At 40.4% G+C, this 21,464-nt stretch overlaps 1 protein-coding gene across 1 annotated transcript in view; it reads left to right on the top strand.

Annotated features, from left to right (window-relative positions):
- LOC126486030 (MLX-interacting protein) overlaps nucleotides 1-21,205 on the top strand; it is a 452,104-nt gene extending 430,899 nt beyond the window's left edge. The window contains exon 17 of the mRNA XM_050108920.1: nucleotides 20,869-21,205. The gene's annotated coding sequence lies outside the window, so the exon portion shown is untranslated. The remainder of the gene's footprint in view (nucleotides 1-20,868) is intronic.
- The last annotated feature ends 259 nt before the right edge of the window (nucleotides 21,206-21,464 follow it).

A 21,464-nucleotide genomic window follows, 5' to 3' on the forward strand; every position in this document is an offset into this window, starting at 1 on the left:
TATAAACTCTTCCAGTACCATCATACACAAGACAGTCAGCATCTGAACACATATGGTAAGAATGTATTTGCACAACTAACTACCACAACAATTCATTCCAGCCAAAATAGTATTCATTTCATCCAAAGCATTTCTTAGGTGTATCACGGGTAAGTTCTTCCAAAATAGAGAGCTGCAAAGTACATGTGGTTATAGTTGAAACAGCTACTAGCAAAACAAAATACTGTAGCTTGGGCAAAGTTATAGATCATACAGAACACACAGCCTCTGTCATCAAAATATCAGAAGCTTTATAAATAAAAAATTGATGAAATTCTAGTATCCAAATCAAAAGTGTGTGTGTGTGTGTGTGTGTGTGTGTGTGTGTGTGTGTGTGTGTGTGTGTGTGTGAAAAGGGGGGGGGGGGGGTCCTCATACTTAAGTCCCAATCAGTAATTTAGATGTACAGGCAACTGTGAATAGTTATTTTAACAATTATGTATGCAGACGAATTAGGTTCAAGCCACAGAAGAAAAGCATTGTACCACAAATTCATTACTTATGAAGTCACGCTGTTTAGAGAGATTATAGGAAGAATGCCAGAAAAAGTTTTTTGATGCTGACAGCATAGCTAGAAAATTTAACTATTTCCTAAATGCATTCCTGCTGAAATTTAAATTTTGTTTTCCTTTAAAACTAAACATAAGGATGGGCAGGGAGTGAATAAGCCTTGGGATTGTGTTGGGCTAGAGAGAGAGAGGCCTCCAAAAAATTATGAAACTGTTTATAGTCAGTAACTGAAATTTATTTTACCATCGCTATTGATGAATCATCCTGTCTATTGTTAAACTTTTAAAGACATACATTATGAACAAGAAAAACAAAGGAAATAATTTGGAACACTATTAACCAACAAAAGTAGTGATGCAAATAAAATGAAAATAACTGCGACAGAAACAATAATGCACTGAAACCATTGACTACCAAATTTGTTGAATACTTATATTTAAAAACAAAGATGATGTGACTTACCATACGAAAGCACTGGCAGGTCGATAGAAACACAAACAGACACATACATACACACAAAATTCAAGCTTTCGCATCAAACTGTTGCCTCATCAGGAAAGAGGGAAGGAGAGGGAAAGACGAAAGGAAGTGGGTTTTAAGGGAGAGGGTAAGGAGTCATTCCAATCCCGGGAGCGGAAAGACTTACCTAGGGGGAAAAAAGGACGGGAATACACTCGCACACAGACACATATATCCATCCACACATATACAGACACAAGCAGACATATTGGTCTTTAAATATGTCTGCTTGTGTGTGTGTGTGTGTGTGTGTGTGTGTGTGTGTGTGTGTGTGTGCGCGCGCGCGCGCCCCCCCCTAAGGTAAGTCTTTCCGCTCCCGGGATTGGAATGACTCCTTACCCTCTCCCTTAAAACCCACTTCCTTTCGTCTTTCCCTCTCCTTCCCTCTTTCCTGATGAGGCAACAGTTTGTTGCAAAAGCTTGAATTTTGTGTGTATGTATGTGTCTGTTTGTGTTTCTATCGACCTGCCAGCGCTTTCGTATGGTAAGTCACATCATCTTTGTTTTTAAATATATTTTTCCCGCGTGGAATGTTTCCCTCTATTATATTGTTGAATACTTAGTTATATTGCACCAGATGCTTTAGATTTACTTAAGCAAACTCCACCACCATTAAAGTTCCAAAACTACATATCTAAGTTGATTACAAAAATCATTAGGACATTAAATGTGGTGATTCTCCAGGCTATAATTGTGTTATTAGCCAACTTGATAGGACCATCCCTATGCTATCTTTGTAATCAGCAACAGATAGACTTAGATACGCTTAGAACATCAGCAATAGAAGTGGAAAGTAAGCAAATCACAATTGATAACAAACCCATCTCATTCCTTCCAATCATTTCCAAAGTTTTTGACATAGTGGTCCGTGATAGAATATCAACTCATTTTTCTTACCAGAATTTGTTAACTGCCTGTCTTAGACAAAATATTAGCTGCAGACCTGCCATTTGAGATCTAAAAAATGAATCATAGCATATCTAAACAAAAAAGAGTATACTTTTGGTATATTCTGTGATTTTGCCAAAGCCTTTCTGTATGTGACCACAACATTCTACTTGGTAAACTGAAATGTTATTGCATTAATGGTAACCCTCTTGCATTGATGGGACCTTACATTCTTAACAGAAAGCAGAGGATCACATTGATAAACTATATCACAACAATAAAACTAAAGTCACAGTGAGGGAAAATAATAAAAGAGATTTCATAAGGATTGGTGACAAGGTACTCTCATTATAATAAATGATCTTCCAGTTGCTTCAAAGGACAACTCAAAAACTGTAATGTTTGCTGATGATACAAGCATATCAGTCAAGGGCCAGAAATCAACATTACTAACTGAAAAAACTAAACTTCATCCAAACAGGCCTTGGAAGGCCCAACGGTACTGACCATGCCCGCCATGTCATCCTCAGCCCACAGACATCACAGGATGCAGATATGGAGGGGCTTATGGTCAGCATACCACTCTCCTGGCCGTATGTCAGTTTATGAGACTGGAGCGTCTACTTCTCAATCAAATAGCTCATCAGTTTGCCTCACAAGGGCTGAGTGCTCCCCGCTTGCTAACAGCGCTCGGATGACCGGATTGCCACCCATCCAAGTGCTAGCCCAGCCCAACAGTACTTAACTTCGGTGATCTGATGGGAACTGGTGCTACCACTGTGGCAAGGCCACTGGCAACATTACTAGCTAGAGCCCATATAATACCTGAACAAGCCCACAACTTGTTCTCAGCAAATCTTTTAAGTCTTAATCACATGAAGACTGATATACACTGCTTGACAACAAAGTGAAGCACACAGAAGACATGGCCAGATATCAATATAACTTCATACACTTACACACATTTTCCACATATGTCAACAACTAGAACTGCAATTCTCTGTGACAAGTAGAGTGGTCAACAGAGTGGATTGATGTTGTTTGCCTTTAGTTTGTTACCAGGCATGGAGAGCATTAAGTGTTGTGAACAGCTTCATTTGCTGAATGATCATTGTGAAGGATACAGGGGTGCCACACATTTGTCTGAGACAGCATTAGTAGCATCTGAAAATTTGAAAGGAGCCTCATTGCGAGTCTTCGTTTGGCCAGCTGGTCAAATCATGGAATATCCACATTTGTGGGCCTGCTGGATATGACACCAGCCTGATGTCGGAAGTGCGTGGTAATGCGAGGACAGGCTCAATCCTCATCAAGGTTCCAGTTGACCATGTCTGACCACCACAAGGGAGGATTACTGTATTGTCCACCATGCAAATCATAACCCCTTCACATCTGCACCAACCATCTGAGAATAATTAATGGCCGCCCTGCAAAATTCTATATCATTCTGCACCACTGGTCAGACTAGAAGCAGCTGGGCTAGGAAAATACTGTCCAGGTGTAGGCTGACATTAAAACCACAACACAAATATCTATGAAGTGATGCTGTGACCAGGAAGCACGGGCTGCTGACAAATGGCGGTGTGTTGTGTTCCACCATGAATCGCAGCCTTGCACTGCACAGGATGATCATAGTCAGTGAGTAAGACAAAGACCTCGGAAGAGATCCTATTCTTCTCATGTTTTGGGAGGCACAGTGGTGTTAATCCATAATGATGTGGGGAGCTATCTGGCATGACTTCCGGGGGTCATGTCTGGTAGTAACTGAGGGAACTCTGACAGAACAGTTGTATGTCACAGACAGCTTGTATCCTCACGTGTTACATCTCTTACTTCAGTGTGGTTGTGCCGTTTTTCAACTGGACAATGCTCATTCACACATGGCATGAAGCTCTGTGAAGTGTCTGCTTGATATTGAGGTACTCTCTTGGTCAGCTAGATCTCCCAGATCAATCCCCAATAAAACAAGTATCGGACCAGCTCTGATGTCAACTCCATCCCAGTGCCAGTAATTCACAGAGGTTCAATAGTCAGTACAGTCTTGGTGGAAGCACAATGGGTGAGTTACTCAGATAATATTACTATCCATTTATTCCTATGGGTCAATTTGGAAAACCTCCCAAAGTTGTCAACGCCAAGCTGGAGAAATAGAGCAACTACAGGAGGAAATGGTATTAGATGTCCTGGGGGAAACAGTCACATGCTACCCTCATTGCCATTCCTTACACTGACTTACATATTGTCTAACAGACTATAGAGGCTATGCCAATGAGTCTTGTTTCTGGACCTATTGAGACTCTTAGCAATTTCAGCTGACTTGACATCAGAGCACCATGAAAATACTGCAGTATGCCTGGGTGTAAATGAGCACTGGTAACAAATAAAGACCTTTACATATGTCTGCTTGTGTGTGTCTATATATATATATATATATATATATATTATACACACACACCTGTCTCTTTTTCCCCCTAGGGTAAGTCTTTCCGCTCCCGGGATTGGAATGACTCCTTGCCCTCTCCCTTAAAACCCACATCCTTTCGTCTTTCCCCCTTCTTCCCTCTTTCCTGACGAAGCAACCATTGGTTTCGAAAGCTTGAATTTTGTGTGTGTGTGTGTTTCTTAGTGTCTCTATCAACATACCAACGCCTTTGTTTGGTAAGTTACATCTTCTTTGTTTTTAGATATATTTTTCCCACGTGGAATGTTTCCCTAGGGAAACATTCCATGTGGGAAAAATATATTTAAAAACAAAAATGATGTGACTTACCATATGTAAGCACTGGCAGGTCGATAGATACACAAACAAACACATACATACACACAAAATTCAAGCTTTCGAAACCAATGGTTGCTTCGTCGGGAAAGAGGGAAGGAGAGGGAAAGATGAAAGGATGTGGGTTTTAAGGGAGAGGGTAAGGAGTCATTCCAATCCCGGGAGCGGAAAGACTTATCTTAGGGGGAAAAAATGACAGGTATACACTCGCACACACACACATATCCATCTGCACATACACAGACACAAGCAGACATTTGTAAAGGCAAAGAGTTTGGGCAGAGATGTCAGTCGAGGCAGAAGTACAGAGGCAAAGATGTTGTTGAATGACAGGTGAGGTATGAGCGGCGGCATCTTGAAATTAGCGGAAGTTGAGGCCTGGCGGATAATGAGAAGAGAGGATATACTGAAGGGCAAGTTCCCATCTCCGGAGTTCTGACAGGTTGGTGTTAGTGGGAAGTATCCAGATAACCTGGACGGTGTAACACTGTGCCAAGATGTGCTGGCCGTGCACCAAGGCATGTTTAGCCACAGGGTGATCCTCATTACCAACAAACACTGACTGCCTGTGTCCACTCATGCGAATGGACAGTTTGTTGCTGGTCATTCCCACATAGAAAGCTTCACAGTGTAGGCAGGTCAGTTGGTAAATCACGTGGGTGCTTTCACACGTGGCTCTGCCTTTGATCGTGTACACCTTCTGGGTTACAGGACTGGAGTAGGTGGTGGTGGGAGGGTGCATTGGACAGGTTTTACTCCGGGGGCGGTTACAAGAGTAGGAGCCAGAGGGTAAGGAAGGTGGTTTAGGGATTTCATAGGGATGGACTAAGAGGTTACGAATGTTAGGTGGACGGCAGAAAGACACTCTTGGTGGAGTGGGGAGGATTTCATGAAGGATGGATCTCATTTCAGGGCAAGATTTGAGGAAGTCGTATCCCTGCTGGAGAGCCACATTCAGAGTCTGGTCCAGTCCAGGAAAGTATCCTGTCATAAGTGGGGCACTTTTGTGGTTCTTCTGTGGGAGGTTCTGGGTTTGAGGGGATGAGGAAGTGGCTCTGGTTATTTGCTTCTGTACCAGGTCGGGAGGGTAGTTGCGGGATGTGAAAGCTGTTTTCAGGTTGTTGGTGTAATGGTTCAGGGATTCCGGACTGGAGCAGATTCGTTTGCCATGAAGACCTACGCTGTAGGGAAGGGACCGTTTGATGTGGAATGGGTGGCAGCTGTCATAATGGAGGTACTGTTGCTTGTTGGTTGGTTTGATGTGGACGGACATGTGAAGCTGGCCATTGGACAGATGGAGGTCAACGTCAAGGAAAGTGGCATGGGATTTGGAGTAGGACCAGGTGAATCTGATGGAACCATAGGAGTTGAGGTTTGAGAGGAAATTCTGGAGTTCTTCTTCACTGTGAGTCCAGATCATGAAGATGTCATCAATAAATCTGTACCAAACTTTGGGTTGGCAGGCCTGGGTAACCAAGAAGGCTTCCTCTAAGCGACCCATGAATAGGTTGGTGTACGAGGGGGCCATCCTGGTACCCATGGCTGTTCCCTTTAATTGTTGGTATGTCTGGCCTTCAAAAGTGAAGAAGTTGTGGGTCAGGATGAAGCTGGCTAAGGTAATGAGGAAAGAGGTTTTAGGTAGGGTGGCAGGTGATCGGCGTGAAAGGAAGTGCTCCATCGCAGCGAGGCCCTGGACGTGCGGAATATTTGTGTATAAGGAAGTGGCATCAATGGTTACAAGGATGGTTTCCGGGGGTAATATATTGGGTAAGGATTCCAGGCGTTCGAGAAAGTGGTTGGTGTCTTTGATGAAGGATGGGAGACTGCATGTAATGGGTTGAAGGTGTTGATCTATGTAGGCAGAGATACGTTCTGTGGGGGCTTGGTAAACAGCTACAATGGTGCGGCCGGGATGATGGGGTTTGTGAATTTTAGGAAGAAGGTAGAAGATAGTGGTGCGGGGTGTCGGTGGGGTCAGGAGGTTGATGGAGTCAGGTGAAAGGTTTTGTAGGGGGCCTAAGGTTCTGAGGATTCCTTGAAGCTCCGCCTGGACATCAGGAATGGGATTACCTTGGCAAACTTTGTGTTTGGTGTTTTCTGAAAGCTGACGCAGTCCCTCAGCCACCTACTCCCGACAATCAAGTACCACGGTCGTGGAACCCTTGTCCGCCGGAAGAATGACGATGGATCGGTCAGCCTTCAGATCACGGATAGCTTGGGCTTCAGCAGTGGTGATGTTGGGAGTAGGATTAAGGTTTTTTAAGAAGGATTGAGAAGCAAGGCTGGAAGTCAGAAATTCCTGGAAGGTTTGGAGAGGGTGATTTTGAGGAAGAGGAGGTGGGTCCCGCTGTGACGGAGGACGGAACTGTTCCAGGCAGGGTTCAATTTGGATAGTGTCTTGGGGAGTTGGATCATTAGGAGTACGATTAGGATCATTTTTCTTCCATCCGGGTTATCTGGATACTTCCCACTAACACCAACCTGTCAGAACTCCGGAGATGGGAACTTGCCCTTCAGTATATCCTCTTTTCTCATTATCTGCCAGGCCTCAACTTCCGCTAATTTCAAGTTGCCGCCACTCATACCTCACCTGTCTTTCAACAACATCTTTGCCTCTGTACTTCTGCCTCGAATGACATCTCTGCCCCAACTCTTTGGTTGCGAAAGCTTGAATTTTGTGTGTATGTATGTGTTTGTTTGTGTATCTATCGACCTGCCAGCGCTTATATATATATATATATATATATATGATGTGACTTACCGATCGAAAGTGCTGGCAGGTTGATAGACACACAAACATACACACGAAATTCAAGCTTTCGCAACAAACTGTTGCCTCATCAGGTAAGAGGGAAGGAGAGGGAAAGACGAAAGTATGTGGGTTTTAAGGGAGAGGGTAAGGAGTCATTCCAATCCCGGGAGCGGAAAGACTTACCTTAGGGGGGAAAAAGGACAGGTATACACTCGCACACACACACACACACACACACACACACACACACACATATGCATGTATGTACGGATGCATATGTGTGTGTGTGTGTGCGCGAGTGTATACCTGTCCTTTTTTCCCCCTAAGGTAAATCTTTCTGCTCCCGGGATTGGAATGACTCCTTACCCTCTCCCTTAAAACCCACATCCTTTCATCTTTCCCTCTCCTTCCCTCTTTCCTGATGAGGCAATAGTTTGTTGCGAAAGCTTGAATTTCGTGTATATATATATATATAAACAAAGATGATGTGACTTACCAAACGAAAGCACTGGCACGTCGATAGACACACAAACAAACACAAACATACACACAAAATTCAAGCTTTCGCAACAATTGACAAAATGGCCAATATTCACTGAAGTTGTTACTCATGAGAACCAGGGCCTACTTCCGGCTAGAGAGCAGAGTCATCTGGTGGGTAGATAATAACAACAGTGTAGAATGATTCTTTGTTGAAGACACTCAACTGACATTTCTGAACTGGTGTGGCTGTTCACATGCACATACACTTAGGGATGGACCACATCTGTTGGGGTAACTCCCTGGCTACTTGTGATGATTATGATTGTTGCTAACATACAAATTTATTTTGTGAGACTGAATATCTTTTTTTTATATTCTACTACAGTTTCAGAGTTAAAATGAGTGCCCATCATCTCCATGGTGATGAGATGAGTGTGTTTTAAATGGTAGATATAGGCCCTGGAGCAAATGTTATGCAAACTTGCTAGTGACAAGGTACAAGACATTCTGCTAGTGTTTATTGGTAAGAATTTCAAAAAAGGCAACCATTTGATTATTAGGAAAACCTCATACTAGCTTGATATATAAATGAACAAGCATACATAGTTGTACATTTCAGTAAAGTTAAGTAGAAAGATCATTTCAAGGGTTAGAACTAACTTTATTGTGGTTGGTCCATTGATTGGAGCATGGGAGGGGGGCAGGGGCCTACCAAACAGCAAGTTCATCAGTTCCATGTTCTGAGATGGCAGAAATCATTGCAAGAACAACTCAAACAGGACAGTCCAGTCAAGGCAAAGGGATAATACGCAAGGAAAAAAAAAAGAAAAAAAAGGAAAGAAAGAAAGAAATGGGAAAAGGGGCATCAGGGTAGCAGAAACAGGAGTGGGCAAGTGGAAACAGGGACAGCAGGGGTGTCCCAGAAACGCTATGCGCAGTGGGGCACCGGCACCACCACCCATCCATTCTCACACTCACACCATACTATTGTTATGATACAAAGGGGGACAACAACAAGTGAAACAGGCATAAGAAAGGGGAAACAAAACTGCACAACAAACAAGACAAAATGGGGAGAAAAGGCAGGGAGAACCTGGCCATCGTGGAGGCAAGGTTAAGGCCTCCATAACCAATGACTATACTAATTGAAGGACTCAAATTCCAGAGGAAAATTCAAGGATTTAAACCTGAGGGAAGAAACCACTTTTGTGAAGAAAACTGTGGAAAGACGTAACCATGTGAGGGTCATCCGCTTACATCCGAGACAAGGAAGGTGGGAATGCATATTTAGTGGAAGGGCCAAAATGGGGGGGGCATTTCAGCAATATATGGATCACCATGAGGGGAGCACTGCAACTACATGGAGATGGAGGGGTGAGGGAGGGCTGGTGCAGTGGGATGGGGGGGGAGGGGGGGGCAGCTCATTGGGGAGTAAAAATCCCTGGGTCAACCTAGTATGGCCAATACTCATATGGCAGAGGATGGTAGATTCCTGCCAGGAGACACAGAGGGAAAAACATCAAGTGGTGGGAGTCTCCTTGATTGTATGAAGTTTATTAGACAGAGGGAGGAGGGGGGGGGGGGGGGACCTTGCAAGAGTCAGTCCACAATTGAGCAAAAAGTGATTTTAATAAACATTTTTGGGACAGTGATCAAAAAAATTTTAATTTTTTTTTCTTTTTAAAATTCAGTCTTGATCACACCACGTATGCCATGGGTATAACGAGTCTTATTGTATTTTATCCTTATAAGCATTTTGTCATATTTTATTGTCAATCTAGTAAAGTTTCTATTACTTTCTAAATTAAATTACAGGTCTGATGATGGTCATGTGATATGACCGAAACTGGTCACCTATGTTCTTGTAGCATACGTGGTGTGATCGAGACTGAATTTTAAAAAGAAAAAAAATTTTTAAAAAGTGATTTGATGTTAAGCCACAAATCTGCCCCCAGAGGGGACACAGAAAATGGAGGGGCAGGTAGTTGCTGCCTTCCCCAGCCAGATGATCAGCAAGTTCATTACCAAGGATATCTACAGATCAGGAACCCAAAGGACATCAACCGAACAAGCAGCATCACCAGGATCGTCATGGATGGCAGAGACCAAGGGGTGGTGGGAAAAATTCCAAGTAATAGCCTGATGGCCACCCATTGAGTCCATACACAATAAAACTCAAGTGAGTAAGGGCCATTTAATGAAGCAGAGGACCCAACAGATGGCCATAAATTCCGCAGTAATCACACCACACGTGGCAGGCAAGAGATGATGTTCCATGCCAGCAGAAGACATGAAGGCATATCCCATGTGATCAGTAGATTTCAAGCCATTGACGTAAAAAAACAGTGGCATCTTGAAACGCCTGTAAGAGCATTCAGAGCAAACAAGGTAACATCATTCGAGCGATTAGGCTTTTGGATTCCAGAAGAGATCCATTCAAATTCAGGGCCAAGGAGCTAACCAAGGGGTGTGGTCAGCAGAGAATGTGGGGTAGGAGGACTGAAAGGGGACATGGAAGTCACAGTGGAGAGAAGCAAGACGGAGCCCAACCAGTAAACCTTCCCGAGGGTGGGCAGCGGGTGGACAATGGCCCGAAGACGTGAAAGAAATAGAACAGGAGTGGTTAGCAGGGGAAGAGTGGATAGTGAGCTGGAACTGGCACATTGAAAGCAGAGGGATCCCAGTGTCTACCAGAAGATTATCGACAGGACTAGAGTGAAAGGCACCTATGGATAAATGGATGACACAATGGTGAACCAGGTCTAAGAGGAGCAGCATGAAAGGGGCAGCTGGTCCATAAACTTGACAACCAAAGTTCAGATAAGACAGAACTAATGCCCAGTAAAGGTGGAGAAGAGTTGAACGATATGCACTCCAAGTGGTGTGGGCAAGAAAGCAAAGAACACTGAGTTTACGAAAACAGCCAACCTTCAGAAGGTGAATAAGGGGCAACCAAGTAAGCTTGTTTTCATAAATAAGACCCAAAAAACAGAACTGGGGGATCATCGTCTGTTGTTGGGCATCAAGGCAGAGCTCCACACCAGGACGGACCGTAGTACTGTGAAAAAAAAATGCAGCACCCTTGACTTAAGGGGAGAGCATTGAAATCTTTGCAACTTTGTCACACAAAAGCATGCCAGATGGCACCCTGGAGCCACGGTTCTGCTGAGGCAAGCAAGTGGGGGCTATCCCAAATATAGAAATCATCCACATACAGAGCAGTGGTGGCCAATGGTCCAGCAGTGGCCACAAGTCCATTAATAGCATTGAGAAAGGAAAGGACACTGGATACAGAGCCCACAAAATGTCTTTGAATAAGGTGCAGGGAGTCATTTTTATTAGGGATCTCATCCTTCAAACTGATGAGGAACTCCAGGCCAATCTGGAATGATGGGGCATTCATTTTGTTCAGTGTATACAGAAAGTTTACAAGGTCACCTGCGCTCCTTCTGTTCCGGATCTTGCAGAAGCCGGCTCTCCCTCTGTGCACAGCCCTCTTTAACCAATGAAAGAGAAGAAGAAGAAACATAAGTCTAAGGATAAGGCCCCCCTCCTGATGTCCCCGGAGGTACCATCTCCCCTCTTGCAACCTGAGTTTGACCTGTTATATATGGATGTCACCCACCATCCTTATTCAAAGACTGGTGAGGTGTAATGGACACCAGAAAGTGGACAAGCTGATCACAAGTGCAAAGGGCTGCAGATTGGGTGGCAGAAATAGTTTTGATCAACAGGGAACCAAACCACATCCTACTTTGCCAAACTTGTCTTCGATATTTTCCACAAAAATAATGGCTTTGTGGTGGTGAATGTATCCCCATCCATCCTAGTGCAGACCAGGGAGCAGGGAAAGCGTTTCACCGCAAGATGGTGAGCCTGGCCCTCCTCCCAGGGTGTAGCCAGGGAAGGGAAGGCCGAAGGGTCATAAGGGGCAGCATTCAGTGACCTGTTACCAACCAGAGAGATGGCTATAGAAGAAAGGCCAGATTCTTGTAGCTTGATATGTTTCATATGCAAAGCATCCTCCCTGACACCACCCAGTCTGATCAGCGGCTCTCCCCATGGACACCATTCAGCCACAGCAAGAGCTGTCTGGCATGGTGGCCATTGCCAGTAGTTCGGATGCTCCAGAATGACAAGCAACTACTCCTAAGCAGACATTATGTGCAGTTACATGGTGAAAGACCCCCCAGATCAGATACAGTAAGGTTAAACTTTATCTAAGGAAACAGCGATTGAATTGACCATAAGCATCACCAGACATTAATTATGAATGCGCGGAAAGGCGTAAAAAAAAAAAAAAAAAAAAAAAAAAAAAAAAAAAAAAAAAAAAGAGAAGATTTAACAACAGTATTAAGTATTTTTATTGAAGTGAAGTGAAGCCAAGTAAGGAGGATTTTCTTCATTTTTTGACATGCACTGGTGTCCTTGAAGTCAGCTGTCTACATCTACATTTGAAATGTAAGATAGGAAGTCCGAATAGCCTAAATTCGTACAAACAGAACATTTCTAATAATTTTTTCATTCATATATGTATTTTATTACTATTCTTATTATCACACAACTGTGACCTGAGTGTCATGACTTCAGGGCACTGGTTTTAAGTAGGGTTTGTTAACTATCAATATCGTAAGAAATTTCTATGACATTGTTATTAGTCATAAAGACTAATTGTCTGTATTTTCTGTTTGCATGAATCACAAAGGGGAGCATGTAAAGTAAAAAGGCAAAAATTGAGGAGAAAATTTTGGAAAGGAATAAGAATTGGACACAGGTTACATCAAATTTTTCATAGTAAGCTGTTTTGTTTAGCGCAACAAAGGTATCATGTCTACGCAAGTTGCTTGCTTGGTTACGCTTGGTAGGGCCTCTTTTGATGTAGATAGAAACCTTTTGCTCATTATTCCCTTCCTTGAATTTTATGGTGGAAAATTTACAGGAATTTTTCAGTGTGATATATACTGTCAGTAAAACATAAAGAATTGTGACACAATAGTTTGCGCATCATAGTAGATGTAAAACAGGCTTTGACATCATATGAATCACAGTTATCAAGTGTAATAATTAGCATATGAAATGTTAAAGTTTTTTAAGAAATTTTGGTTTCTGCATATTCATACAAAATGGCAGAAAAATGTATGACCATTGTTGATAGCAATAGCAAAAACACAATCAACCAAGATGGCGTAGAACTGCGCAATCGAACAATTGAAGTTCAGGCACCATGCATGCCTACTGCAGAAGGTTTAAGCAGATCAGAGATGAATGTCGCAGGTGTGACAAATGATAGCGACACTCCACAGTAGAATAATCTTGACGAAACATTGTTTATAATTGATGAGCCAATGTCACGCATCTCCCAGAGTCACATACTGCTCATGAATGAAACATTGGAGAGCGATACAAACATGAATCTTGACAGTACATTACAAACACCACTTGTTCATAACACAAACACTAACTTGGAAAGTACAGCTGACAGCAACCACAGTAGTATAACTGATGCACTGCTACGGCAATTATTATCTAATATAAACACGGAATTTGATAATATGAACACAAATCCCAGTGATATGAAACACAATTTCAGTGGTATGAAACAAGATATGAATACCAAAATTGATAATTTGACACACAATCTGAACACCAGCACACAAGATCTAAATATAATCAAACAAGAACTAAAACAAGTATTCAAGGATTTGCAAGACACAATCTCACAGAAATTCAATGACTTAGCCAAAAATTATCGCACTGAAATCGACGAAAAATTGAATGATATGGAAAAACAAGTAAAGCATGAACTTTCAGAAGTTAACAGTAACATTACAGAGTTAAAACAGAAGGTAGATTCTTTTAAATGACCCTCATGATCTAGTAGAGCAACAGATAAAGAAATTCTCAGATACAAACACAAATACTGAAGCCACGCAAAACCAGTTGTGTTCTGCAGTAAAAAAGGTAACCACTGTCGTTAACAAACTAAATAAAGACTATGAAGGTGTATCTCTAGCTGTACAAGAACTTACTTTAAGGGTAGCAACATTAGAAGTTGACTCAGCATGTGCTAAGAAGGAGAGAGAGATCACTGAAAATTTGAGTGATATCTTTAGTCAAGCTGAAGCAGGTACCAGTGACAGTTGTAGAGTCCAAAATGTAGACATACCCACAACTCCAATATCTGAGCAATTACCAACTGTAGTTACAGTTTATGTAGACAATACGCTAACAGCCACACCCACTTGGTCTGAATATATCAGGCTGATTGCACATGTACTTCAACGATCTACAGATTACAGGGTAACAGCAAAAAAAAAGTCTAGTTTTGGTAGGCAGCAAATCAAATTTGTAGGACATGTTTCAGAATAAGGTATATTACCTGAAAAAGAGAGAGAGAGAAAAGAAAACCTTGACGCCATACACAATTGTCCAGCTCCAAGGAATAAAGAACAACTAAAAGCTTTTTTAGGATTAGCATCCTTTTTTTGTAAATTCATATCACAGCAACTGATGAACAGTGACGCATTACTCAACTTGTTATGAAAAAATAGGCCTTGGTTATGGGATGATAAATGTCAGGAGGACTTTAATAACACTAAGCAGGCATTAGTCAATGCAAACATTCTTAGCCACCCTGACATGTCCAAGGATTTTTGTCTATGAACAGATGCCTCATCTCAGGGGCTGGGGGCATGCTCATTCCAGATGCGAGAAGAAGGTAAAGAAGTACCCAGGCTCATCAGTTTTGCTAGTCACACATTATCAGAAGTAGAAATATCTTACGCTGTGTCAGAATTGGAAAGTTTAGCCGTAATACGGGCATTTAAAAAGTTTGAATATTCTTTGTGGGGTAAGAATACCATAGTTTACTGTGACCATCAGTCACTTTCATTTCTTTTAACATGTAACTATTGCACCATAGATTACCTAAGTGGTGTCTATATTTACAAGAATTTAATTTTGAGATAATTTACATTAAAGGAAGTCAGAATGTTATTACAGATGCCTTGTCTAGGAATTTAGTGAATTAAAAGAGAAAGATGCAGAAATCAAAATGTATTAATGCAAGGTGCAACACAACAGTCTGATTCCCATAAGTTTTGTAAGCAGATGAAAGCTATACAACAGCAAGATCACAGATGGAGTAAAGTCATGCAAGACTTTAAGCAAGATAAAGGTGGAAAGGTAAATAAATGGTATCAGGAGTACAAGGGCGTTTTGTTTCATAGGACACGTGAAAAATCTGATCAATCATGTGTGGGTATTTCTGAAGATTATATCGATAAATTTATATGACACACACATGAAGTATGGGGACATTATGGAGTAGGCAAATGTACTGAGAAAATTGCAACACTTTGTTATTTTCCAAATTTGAGAAGGCGAGTCCTACAGGTATTAAGAAAGTGTGCAATATGTTAAAAATCATACAGTACAATGTGTCAAAGTATACTGAGCTACACCCAATACTCACATAAAAACCTCTAGATATAGTGTTTCTGGACATAGCTGGTCCATATCCAAGAAGTAAAGGAGGAGTAAAATACGTAGCAGCACTATACGATATTTTCTCGAAACATTTCAAAATGTATGCCATTAAAAATGCAAATATCAGAAAAAGAATTGAGGGAGACTTTGAGACGAATAGGTAAACCAAAGGTGCTACTAACTGATAATGCTTCATATTTCATCGGGCAAAAGCAGGAACAATTTATGACCTCAGAGGGTATAAATCAATGGGTAGACTATGTAACTCCTTTGATGCAAGTTGTCAATAACCTTCCACAGTCTTCAACAGGTTTCACACCTAACAAATTGATGTTCCCGACAAAACAAACAAATGAGTGGGAGTCACCCATACCAAAGGTACCCACTACAGAAATTGCACTACAAGACAAAATCGAACAAGCCATGGTTACACTAGAAAAGAGTGCTGAGTATAGAAAGAAAATTTATAATGAGAGACTGAAACGTGTTGCACAATTTTTTGAAGGGCAATGAGTTCTCTTACAGATGCACTCTAAATCGACAAAATTTGGCAAACTGAATAAGAAGTGGCAATTACTCTATTCAGGACCATACATAATTTCCAAGATACCATACCCTGTGATGTACAGATTTGCCTGTGAGGAAACAGGGAAAGACAAAGGTCTCCACCCTCACAAAGGTATAAAAGCTTTTATAGAATGATGAAGCTAGGTAGCATTTTTTCTTTCTATCGCAAGATAATTGTACATGGTGTACATAACTCTAAATCTAATTTTTTCTTCTGCAGTGTATTTTAAGATAAAGTAATGTGTATAGGCATAAGTAATTCTTTTGATTTGTACACATAAGCATAAAATCCAATAGTAATGAGAAGTAATACATTGCTTCATGTGAAGCGAAAGTATAAATAAAATTAGCTTATGGCTCAGCTGTCATTGCTCAAAATTATGCACTGATGTTGGTAGTAGGAGAGGAGGCATTGACCTGTAGTCATGAGCAACAGACTGGCAGAAGGCACAACCAAACAGTAATACGATATGTACATGTACCTCACTTAAGTACAAAGTAAACGGAAATACTAAGCAATTGCATCTACTGTCTAAGATCTAAGGAACCTATTGATCTATGTACACAGAGATTTAATTAAATACTAAGCTATATACAACATATTTACAAGCAAAAGGAACCATTATGGGAAAATATACAAGATGTGTAAGCTAAGGAAAATGACAAAATACTATTAGAAATGTCAAATAATTTTCTTTGCAAGGTAAATGATCATAATGGGTAACAGAATAAACCAATGTCTACGAATTTAAACAAAATATCTGCGGACAGATGTAATGGCCAAATGTATCAGTGGCCACCGAGTTACATAATGCAATTAGTTTTAAGTTCTTTTCTTTCAGCGACCAGTGCATCATCATGGTGCAGAAGAACAGAATTATGTCGAGAGTAGCAGGCACCAAATAAAGAAACAGGCCGCACCTTGAGAAACAATTTAGTTATAAGGATATTTATAGAAAGGTCATAAGGCAAATGAAAAATGAAAATATGCATCATCGCAATATATCTCTGTGACAATTACCAGTACCTATTTGCTGCAGAGTACACATAAACATTTAGGCATGTGATTTTACAAAAAGCAATTGCATTTTTTTTGTGTCTTATGAAAGCTTAAATAGTGACATTTCCAGGTATTTGAGAAAGATAAATCTACAATAGTTGAAACTTCTTCATATTTCACCTGAAGCTACATGTGAATTGAAGTAAACAGCACGAGCGCATGAACGAACAACAGTTCCTTGGCAACTAGTCCATGATTGTATGAGTAACATTTCCTCATAAATCCTTGAACTAATAGATGAGTATTTCCTTTCTCCCCTCCCAAACAAAGGAGGCAGCACCAAGCACAGTTAGGCCAGCACTGCATAATGTTTTAGTCCTATTTCGAATGTTTTTCTTCCCACTCTACTTAAGGAAGAAATGAGTTCTCGTAAGTGATAAAAGCCTATCTATAAAATGAAGTATAAATATATCATATGCTTGTATTTTACCATAGCAATGTGTTATATAATTAATTTGTATATGTGGTGTGAATGAAGATAACTTAAAACTAACAAACAAACTGTAGTATCAGAATGCAGTTAATGAAAAATTTATGACATTTTGAAACTTGAGAAATTTATGTTCATAGTATTAGTGATGGATGCAATGTCAGCCATAGGTATAGTCTATCATGTTACCTATATTGTTGTAACTCAATACCTGTATGAATTTTCATTGGAAACAAAACTCTGTGTGAAGGAATTAACTTTAAAGACAAGCAATTTATACAATGTTTTGGATGGCTACATGTGTCTTTCAGCAAGTGGACAGTCAAGTGTGGTGACATTAACATACGTGTGCAACGAAATAATTTCTGAGTATCATGGCTCACAACACTTAATACATTAATAAATGAACTATAGTTGTACTTACCTCGTCGACGGATGCTGTAGACCAGGGTTCTCTCTGCTGAAAATGCAAGTACGACGGGTAATAATGATGCCCAGACCATGGAAATGGAGATCTTCTGCCACAGCATCAGATTTTGAAACAATAAGCACACACTCACTTCACCCAGGATGGAACAATCACATAGATAATATTGTGGGTAGAGCAAACCAAAGACTGCCATTCATTGGCAGAACACTTAGAAGGTGCAACAGCTCTACTAAAGAGACTGCTTACACCCTGCTTGCACACCCTACTCTGGAGTATTGCTGTGTGGTGTGGGATCCGTATCAGGTTGGACTGACGGATGACATCGAAAAAGTACAAATAAGGGCAGCTCGTTCTGTGTTATTGTGAAATAGGGGAAATAGTGCGACAGACATGATATGTGAATTGGAGTGGCAATCATTAAAACAAAGATGTTTTTCTTGCAATGGGATCTTCTCATGAAATTTCAATCACCAGTTTTCTCCTCCGATTGAGAAAACATTGTGTTGGCACCCACTTACATAGGGAGAAATGAGCATCAAGATAAAATAAATGAAAGCAGGGCTCGCACAGAAAAATTTAAGTGCTCATTTTTCCCGCTCTCCATTCAAGAGTGGAGACAGCTTGAAGGTGGTTCATTGAACCCTCTGCCAGGCACTTGATTGTTAATAGCAGAGTAATCATGTACATGTAGATGTAGATGACAAACACCACGGCAATTCTTCAATATTTAATACTCAGGTGAAATCAACATTAAAAAAATGAGCGCAGGCATGTGTGATGGTAGCAACTAGCAGGTTGACCATTAGCGACTAGTGCTTAGCCACCAAACCTGCTAGTGCACAAGCACGAAACCCGGCAATAAGGCCGAAGCAAACTGAACATTATTGTCAGCATATCAAATTCAAATATGTAATGAACTATCATATTATGTATATAATCTTGCAGTTTCTTATAGAACTTTAACATACATAGGATGAGCTGGCATATCCATTCCATTTAATAAAAGAGAAGCAGACAAATAAAGGTTATCGACCCCTATCGGCAAATGTAAATGTAAATATGTATATGCAAAAAACACTGTACGTCTCGTATCATGTCAACATACAGTGTGCGGGCAATTGTGTAGGTACATGGTGACAATGTTGATTGGAATACTCTCTTTCAAATTCTGAAGGTGGCAGGGGTAAAATACAGGGAGCGAAAGGCTATTTACAATTTGTACAGAAAGCATATGGCAGTCATACGAGTCGAGGGGTATGAAAGGGAAGCAGTGGTTGGGAAGGGAGTGAGACAGGGTTGTAGCCTATCCCCGATGTTATGCAATCTGTATATTGAGCAAGCAATAAAGGAAACAAAAGAAAAATTTGGAGTAGGTTTTAAAATCCATGGAGAAGAAATAAAAACTTTGAGGTTCGCCGATGACATTGTAATTCTGTCAGAGGCAGCAAAGGACTTGGAAGAGCAGTCGAACGGAATGGACTACGTCTTGAAAGGAGGGTATAAGATGAACATCAACAAAAGCAAAACGAGGATAATGGAATGTAGTCGTATTAAGTCGGGTGATGCTGAGAGAATTAGGTTAGGAAATGAGACACTTAAAGTAGTAAGGAGTTTTGCTATTTGGGGAGCAAAATAACTGATGATGGTCAAAGTAGAGATGATATAAAATGTAGACTAGCAATGGCAAGGAAAGCGTTTCTGAAGAAGAAAAATTTGTTAACATTGAGTATAGATTTAAATGTCAGGAAGTCGTTTCTGAAAGTATTTGTATGGAGTGTGGCCACGTATGGAAGTGAAATGTGGATGATAAATAGTTTAGACAAGAAGAGAACAGAAGCTTTCGAAATGTGGTGCTACAGAAGAATGCTGAAGATTAGATGGATAGATCACATAACTAATGAGGAGGTATTGAATAGAATTGGGGAGAAGAGGAGTTTGTGGCACTACTTGACTAGAAGAAGGGACCGGTTGGTAGGACATGTTCTGAGACATGGAGGGATCACCAATTTAGTATTGGATAGCAGCGTGGAGGGTAAAAATCGTAGAGGGAGACCAAGAGATGAATACACTAAGCAGATTCAGAAGGATGTAGGCTGCAGTAGGTACTGGGAGATGAAGAAGCTTGCACAGGATAGAGTAGCATGGAGAGCTGCATCAAATGAGTCTCAGGACTGAAGACCACAACAACAACATGGTGAAGGTAAGGTTAAAATTTATTTAAAAAAAACTGTGATCAACCATAAGCATCACCAAAGACATTAATTATTAATATGTGGTAAGGGGCGGACAAATGAAAAAATAACATCATTCATTTTTCTTTGTACATGATTTTATTTTTCACTCTCTCGTATGTGGAAAGATGATTAAGATGTATAGCTTAAAGTATGAAGAATTATGAGTGTTACGTATTATATGTGTATATGAATAAGAGAAGATTTAACAACAGTATCAAGTATTTTTGTTGAGGTGAAGCGGTGCTGGTTGCTGTTCTGTTGGTGCACGGCAAATGCTTAGCTTCACTCATACTTGAAATTCAGCTTCAAAGCCCACACTTCATTGTGCAGGTCACTTTATCACTTTAACTGAAAACCATTTACAGATATTCATCATAAAACTGTATCATTTTTTTTTTCCTTTCTACAGACTTCACTGTCTCTAAATTCATTTATCTCTCTCTTAACATTGTGATAACAGTCATAGGTAACTTCACCTCCCATATGCTTTTTACACTGCTATTTATATTTAAAGGCACATTTAAGTTCAATTACTTACATTTTGTGTTACAATGAATATTTTCCTATAGAGTAATATGTCATATAATCCACCTTTGTTATCTATTTTTGCTTTGCAATGACCCAGTAATTCTTGGTGTATCAAGTACTTTTCTCAAGGACAGTAGGCTGATTCATGGTTTCTCATTTTATAGGTAACCAAACACACTGGGTATTATCAACTCTACATTGGCTACCAGAAAATCTTAACCGAAAATCTATAGTCTACACACCTGCAACTAGATTAAACAGCATCCAAGGAAGAGTTTACTTCTGTGTCTGCTTAGAAGCCATCTTTCATCTGCATAAATCAAGATAAGATTCAAACACAATATACAATTTCTACAAACCTAACATGTACCTATTTACTACTTGTAATATGTTCATGTTTACATAAACAACTCCAAATAGGAGGCAATGTTGTAGTCGCACTATGTTGTGTCAAAACATTATTTCAAATTTGCATTGGTTGTAGTGTTCACACCTCCAAAACTTCAAAACTTTTATATATATGCAGATATATGTTTATCATTGTAATCGTCATTTCACATTTTTAATAGTGATATGTATGTGTATCAACCTGTGGTCGTATTTCCATCAGTCATTCTTATAACTATACATATTTACATAATTAATCTTATTCTCCTGCATGGCAAGTCTTAATTGTATCTCTTTCACATTCTTACACAGAAATACAGGGTGTGGCACTTAAATATGGACAAATGAAACATTTTTTTAAAATTAAATTTAT

This window comes from Schistocerca serialis, chromosome 1 (assembly GCF_023864345.2).
Source record: "Schistocerca serialis cubense isolate TAMUIC-IGC-003099 chromosome 1, iqSchSeri2.2, whole genome shotgun sequence".
NCBI classification, from domain to species: Eukaryota; Metazoa; Arthropoda; class Insecta; order Orthoptera; family Acrididae; genus Schistocerca; species Schistocerca serialis.